This window comes from Copadichromis virginalis, linkage group LG23, assembly GCF_057382275.1.
Source record: "Copadichromis virginalis isolate Kocher_CV1m ecotype Utaka linkage group LG23, C_Virginalis_male_GT1.1, whole genome shotgun sequence".
Lineage (NCBI taxonomy): Eukaryota > Metazoa > Chordata > Actinopteri > Cichliformes > Cichlidae > Copadichromis > Copadichromis virginalis.
In genome coordinates, this window is record NC_140639.1 from 28,978,898 (window position 1) to 28,986,314 (window position 7,417).

Here is a 7,417-nt window from a genome sequence, read left to right on the forward strand (position 1 = left end):
AGATGTTATTTAGTCAAACAACACCATTTTAAGTAAAATTCTGTAATCAAACAATATAAAGACATGTGCACACCTCACATGAATCAGATGCAAATTACAAATATTACATACTAATACAAATTGTGCATTAATAAGAATAAGAACAAGTGCTTAAAAGATTCTGACATCTTGATGTCTTCAGTTGCATGAGATTACAACACACTGCCAATGAAATCAAGCCTGTTGTTCAGTAGGGCAGGAAAAATAGAACACAGACATTATGAACAAATAACAGATATCTTATGAACAAATATATAATGAACAAACAGCATATTTTCAGAGAGGAGGGAGAGAAATGAGTTCACATTTTAAAACAGTGATTGATTGCACTTCAAGAAAACTAAAGATCGCAACATCTTATAGCCTAGCCGTGCGCGGTGGGGTCTCATTAGAATGTCTCCTCTACTAAGGCAGAGGAGGCAAACACTCTTTGTTTTTTGACCAAAAGGTGAGTGCATCACAGTCACATTCATTTATGTTGTCTAGGTACTTGCTTATTTGTGCATCAGTGCTCGAGTCCTGGCTTGTGCTGCATTGCAACCTAAATGCCTTGTAGCGTGAAAGAAGACGTTGTTCACACACACACACACACACAAACAGGATTAGACAGGATGCTTCTAATGATGCTATAAAACCAAAGACAGTGATAATAAGTGGAACAACAAAAACAACAATAACAATAAATAATTATTATTATACAGTCTCCTATTAATGACTTTTTAAGGTCATCTCTGAACCTCTTCAGTGCTGGTCTGGTTTCACCATTTTGGACATCTAAATCTACCCAGGTCAGTCCAAACTGGGGGTCGAGCATGGTGGCAAGGAAGTAGATCCGATGGCTAAACAGTTCTTCTGGATCCTTTTCGTCCATGTAAATCTGCCTGAAAATTCCAGAGAACCGTTTCTCTAAGGATCTTTTCAGTGCCCTGACTATAGTTACGACCTGGGGCATTTGTACTTCCATCTTTATAAGATGATTCTTCAAGTCCAGAACAGTGGGGACCACCATGCTAATAGTCACCTGATGCTCACCTTCTGTAAGGTCTGTTGCCTCAGAAAAAGGCTCAAGCAAAGCACAAAGGTCTTTCAGCTGAGCCCGCTCTCGGGCTGAAAACACTAAATTCTCTGTACCGCTGCACATTTCAGTGATGGCCCTGTGGTCAAGTGTGATCAGAGCCTTTAACTGTCTGTAGGTGCTATTCCAGCGGGTGTTGTTTGCTGCTGGGATGGACTTATTGGAGCCAAAGTGTGCCTCAAACAAGTCTTTGTGGTTACTACTGCTGTGCAGCAGGTTTGTAAACTTGCTGGCTTTGGCAATGGCTCTAGCTATTGCCTTTACCTCTTTCATCCCATCACTGATTACAAGTTGCAGCAAGTGGACGAAGCAAGAAAGATGTTCACCTGTTGACCATGGATCAGAATCTTCTGCATCTTCCCACATTGTTTCATCCTCGAGGTCATCACTGCTGTCACCTTCAGGGTGCTCTACATCTGGCATCCTGACTTTAAAGGCCCGCTTCATATTGGATGCATTATCCGTCAGAATGTAGCTTATTTTATGGCCAATGCCATACTCCTCAACTATGCTGTCAAATGCTGAGGCGATTTGTTCGCCGCAGTGCTTCCCTGTGAAATGCCTACAGTCCTTGTTCTTGCAGGCAACATGAGCGGTAACTCCTAGGAAAGTACGAAGCCTCTGGTCAGACAAGAGGTCTGTTGTCATTGCTACATTTGGATGGACTTCCAGGGCTTTGATTATGTCACCCTTCACTTTAGTGACAAGGTGAGGTATCAGCTTCTCTGTCAAAGTGGTCCTAGATACAGGAGTGTATTTGCTATCCAAGACATTCAGGAAGTGTCTAAAATGTGGATTCTCAATGATAGACAGGGGAAGAGAGCATCCAACTATAAGGTCCTGGAGGATGGACTGGGTGATGGCCTGTTGCCTGGGTGAAATTGGGGAAAATAAGTGGATGCTTGGAGCAAACAATGATAATTGAGGCTGTGGGGGATTAACCGCTATCACTGATGTTGCAGATTCTGCTTTGGACTCCAAGTACCTACAAAACAGGGAAATAGGAATCTGTAAAACATCTGTTTCTATTCAACCACAAAAACTACTGTATCTTACAAGCACAGTTATTTTAAACCTATCAATGAGTGTAGACCTTTGCATACAAAATAACCTAATCCAATCCAGTGTGACACATATATACACTGAACAAAAATATAAACGCAACACTTTTGTTTTTGCTCCCATTCCCCATGGGATGGACGTAGAGACCTAAAATTCATTCCAGATACACAATATAACCATCCCTCCCAAACAGTGGTCACAAATCAGTCCAAATGTGTGGTAGTGGGCACATCTGCCATATTGAGATAATCCATCCCACCTCACAGGTGTGCCACATCAGGATGCTGATCTGACATCATGAGTAGTGCACAGGTGTACCTCAGACTGCCCACAACAAAAGGCCACCCTGGAATGTGCAGTTTTGTCTCACAGCAAAATGCCACAGATGCCACAAGCAATGAGGGAGCGTGCAATTGGCATGCTGACAGCAGGAATGTCAACCAGATCTGTCACCCGTGCATTGAATGTTCATTTCTCAACCATAAGCCGTCTCCACAGGCGTTTCAGAGAATATGGCAGCACATCCAACCGGCCTCACAACCGCAGACCTCGTGTAACCACACCAGCCCAGGACCTCCACATCCAGCAGGTTCACCTCCAAGATCGTCTGAGACCAGCCACCCAGACAGCTGCTGGAACAATTGGTTTGCACAACCAAACAATTTCTGCACAAACTGTCAGAAACCGTCTCAGGGACGCTCAACTGCATGCCCGTCGTCCTCATCAGGGTCTTGACCTGACTCCAGCTCGTCGCCGTAACAGACTTGTGTGGGCAAATGCTCACATTCGATGGCGTCTGGCACGTTGGAGAGGTGTGCGCTTCACGGATGAATCATGGTTCACATTGTTCAGGGCAGATGGCAGCTGAGAATGTCCCAGTTCTTGCATGGCCAGCATACTCACCGGACATGTCACCCACTGAGCATGTTCGGGATGTGCTTGACCGGCGTATACGACAGCGTGTACCAGTTCCCACGAATATCCAACAACCTCGCACAGCCATTGAAGTGGAGTGGACCAACATTCCACAGGCCACAATTGACAATCTGATAGACTCCATGCGACAATGTGTTGCACTGCATGAGGCAAATGGTGGTCACACCAGATACTGACCGGTTCTGGGTCCCCAGACCCCCAATAGCGCAAAAAACTGCACATTCCAGGGTGGCCTTTTGTTGTGGGCAGTCTGAGGTACACCTGTGCACTACTCATGATGTCAGATCAGCATCCTGATGTGGCACACCTGTGAGGTGGGATGGATTATCTCAATATAGCAGATGTGCCCACTACCACACATTTGGACTGATTTGTGACCACTGTTTGGGAGGGATGGTTATATTGTGTATCTGGAATGAATTTTAGGTCTCTACGTCCATCCCATGGGGAATGGGAGCAGTAACAAAGGTGTTGCGTTTATATTTTTGTTGAGTGTAGATCATTGAATTCACCAAAATACCTAAAGTTAGTGAAAACTGTTTAAGTAGCTGATAGCCACTGCTAGCGCTAGCTACCTGTACATAGCATGTAACGTAACGTTAGTTACAATCTTCACAAGTTAAGTCTGCAGGGACGGTTGCAAAAAACCTGTCCCTACATAATTTATACCGCTTGAAGAACACCCCCGTGGCTCAGGGGGTTGGGAATCGCATCTCTAACCGGAAGGTTGCCGGTTCGATCCCTGGGCTCTCTGTCCTGGTCGTTGTGTCCTTGGGCAAGACACTTTACCCTACTTGCCTACTGGTGTTGGCCAGAGGGGCCGATGGCGCGATATGGCAGCCTCGCTTCTGTCAGTCTGCCCCAGGGCAGCTGTGGCTACAACTGTAGCTGCCTCCACCAGTGTATGAATGTGAGAGTGAATGAATAGTGGTATTGTAAAGCGCTTTGGGTGCCTTGAAAAGCGCTATATAAATCCAATCCATTATTATTATTATTATTATTATTATTATAAATAACAATATTACATAAACATGACCTGGTCATCTGAGGTTGGAAAGGTAGTTAGAAGAGTTTGAAGATGGATAGATGGCTACTGGCTAGCTTACCTTTGAGGGTGTTTGCGCTCCAGGTGCCTGGTGAAGGTTGAGGTAGTCCCGGCGTTCTCGGTCAAGGAGACTTTGCAAAATCTGCACTTTGCAGAATGCTTCTTTTTTGCATTTACCGAAAACTCTTTGTGTTCTATGAACGCAAACTTTATGATAGACGAAGTCGCTGACATTTCTGTAACTTACTGACCGGGCATACTGCTCAATCTAATGGGTTGCATTTAGTTGTGTTTGAAGGGAGCGAAAGGCAAAATAATAATATGCCACAATGTGGACGTATTTGAGCATAGCTGAGCCACTTGTGTGTCGCTGTGTGAGAGCTGAGCAGAGAAAGGAAATTAAGTGAGGAGCCAGCTCTCGCTCAATGGGAGTCGACTATTCTGATTCACTACAAAGCACTATCTAAGCACGGCTCTTAGAGCTAAAGCTTTTGCGCATGATACATTATCGAACATTACGTTGTGTGTCATGGATACTGTTGACTCCAAATCTCCCGACCACTATATTGATCTGAGACAGTAAGACCGAGACAGTGAGACCAAGATAAGATCGAGGTCAAACTCCGTCAAGACCAAGACAAGACCAAGACAAAAGTCCGCCGAGACCAAGATGAGACCAAGACCATGTAAAAGTGGTCTCGAGACATCCAACTCTAGTTTCTAAACATCCAATTTAGCAGCAGGAAAAATTTCATGCTTTGATCCAGGAGCTGAAGCTGCATTATGATCGCATTTGTACGTTTTCCAGGATGTCAGTGGGACAGTTTGAACTGCTGTGGACAGAGTTGGGACCACGTCAGAGAAGGCAGAGATATGTTTCAGAGAAACAGTTGAATCAGAGCAGCATTTAGCTGTGTCTGAGGTAAAATAGTATTATTTTACTATTTCCATAACATCGTATATTCAGTACTGTGCACGTTTTGAGCTACAAGCGCACTGCCAAATGTAGTGGTCTGATTGGTCACACAGTCAGTGTGAATTAAGAATAGGTGGGTCAGAAAAATATTTTGAGGACCCAAAATTTTACCCACATTTTACGTGTAAGGTGTGTAAAGGTACGGTGACCCTGAGAGGCCAAACGGACTGCAACTTAAGAGAACAACTTAAGAGAAAAACGAAAACGGAAATAGGAAAAAAGAAAACAGAAATAGGAAAAAGAAATAGGAAAAAACAGATTTCCAAAAGCACAAGGGAAGTGTTTCTGGGGAGACAATAACCTGACGGACCAGATGCAGGAATCAAAACATGCTAGGTAAGTGTGTTTTAATCGCACGATTCATAGAATACAATACGGATTTTTAGGCTAACACACTTATCTCTCATCTTTTCTCACAAAACCGACAGATCCTCCACTTCTTTTAAGTGTCTCCCAGCATTGGAAATCATTTTTTTCCTCTTTTTGTTTCCGTTTTTTTCAATTTCTGTTTTCTTTTTTCCTATTTCCATTTCCATTTTTCCGATTTCCATTGTGTTTTGTGTGCTTTTGCAGCGTTTTTGTTATTGCTGGTGTTTTCCTTAGTTGCAGTCCATTTGGCCTCTCAGGGCCACTGTATAAAGGCCTATAGATGTGGTGTCACTGTGAATCCTGTTAACAGATTCTTCCATCATATGTGTTTATAGCAAATTTGGAGAAGAAACTTAACAGACAATTAGTCTGTGTGTGTGTTCGAGTGTGTGTGTGTGTGTGTATGTGTGTGAAAGAGAAAGAGAGAGACTGAGTCTATGTGGCGGCAACAGACGGTGCTGTGGCCTTTTGCTGGCACGTGAGCATACTCAGGTGCTAGGATGTGTGTGTGTGTGTGTGTGTTAAGAGTTACTCTATTCTCAGGTGCATTTAGAAGAGGAGTCCTGGGTGTTGTCTTTTGGCAAGCGCTTGTGTTTGTGTTTGTGTGTGTGCACTCCTGGATCATCTTCCAGGGACACGATTGTCTGTAATTACTGTTCTAGAAAGGCTCTTGCCAGCCACAGTAGAATCAGACAAGCATCTTTTAACACACTCTCTCTCTCTCTCTCTCTCTCTCTCTCACACACACACACACACACACACGCACACTCTCTCTCACACACTCACAATATCTTCAAAGTATAAATTTTACTCTTGTATTATAGACCCCCCTAAACCCATCTAACATAACATATCACTCTGTGTGCTCTCTGTGCAGATCAGCTCAGTTTACTTCAGTTAATGTGGTACCAATTCACAGTGATATACAGCAGCGGTCCCCAACCTTTTTTGCGCCATGGACCGGTTTAACGTCAGACAATATTTTCATGGACCAGCCTTTAAGGTGTCGCGGATAAATACATCAAAATAAAATGATACGACCAAGACAAAAACTGTTGTATTTTATAAATACAATAATAAATGCGAATTCACTGTGTAATTGTGTAACTTTATTAGCAGCGTCCTCCTGAAATGCGGCAACAACATTGAGAGTAACATCCTCCTGTGTGCCCTTTAATGATCTCTGGTCGCTATGGTAACGCGCAAATATCTCTTTCAAAATAAGAAGCACAACTACATCACAGGAAAAGACCCAGGGAAACCGAGTTAACGATAAAAACCCCGAAAACCATAAATTTCACGACTCATGGACCGGTACCGGCCCTTGACATTAGAAGTTGAAGAACTGACAATATTATAAAGCGGTGGCTTTCGCTCTGGAGGTAGAGCAGGTCATCTACTAATCAGAAGGTTGGTGGTTCGATCCCTGGCTGCACCACTCTGCATATCAGATATCACTGAGCAAGATACTGACCCCAAAAGGCGCTCTCTGGTATATCTATCAGTGTGAATGTCAGATAGAAAAACGTGCTTGTGGGTGTGAATAAGGCATGTTTGAGTGCTCTCGTAGAATAAGAATGACTCCATTTAGAAACCCCTGACAATCAGACGATCCCCTGTGATCAAACTCTTGGCGATGGTCAACCCAACCCAACTTTGCGGATATATGTTGCCACCCTTAAACTGAAAATGAGCTAATATTTTTCTTACACTGGTTTGATCATTGGATGTTTTCTGTCTTCTGTTGTGAATAAAATGTGGCTACAATATGTCAGAAGGATTTTAAATTCAACTCTGCTACTAAGGTTCCTCTTTGCTATTAAAGGTTCAGGATGTTGTGATGCTTGTTCAACAAAAAAACGGTCCAGCAGTTTCTAGCCTGGGAGCTGACAGCGACTATCTTTTGATGAATGAA

At 43.5% G+C, this 7,417-nt stretch overlaps 1 pseudogene; it reads right to left on the reverse strand.

Moving 5' to 3' along the window:
* Positions 1-347: 347 nt before the first annotated feature.
* Positions 348-4,391, reverse strand: LOC146681107 (zinc finger BED domain-containing protein 4-like; annotated as a pseudogene).
* Positions 4,392-7,417: the final 3,026 nt, after the last annotated feature.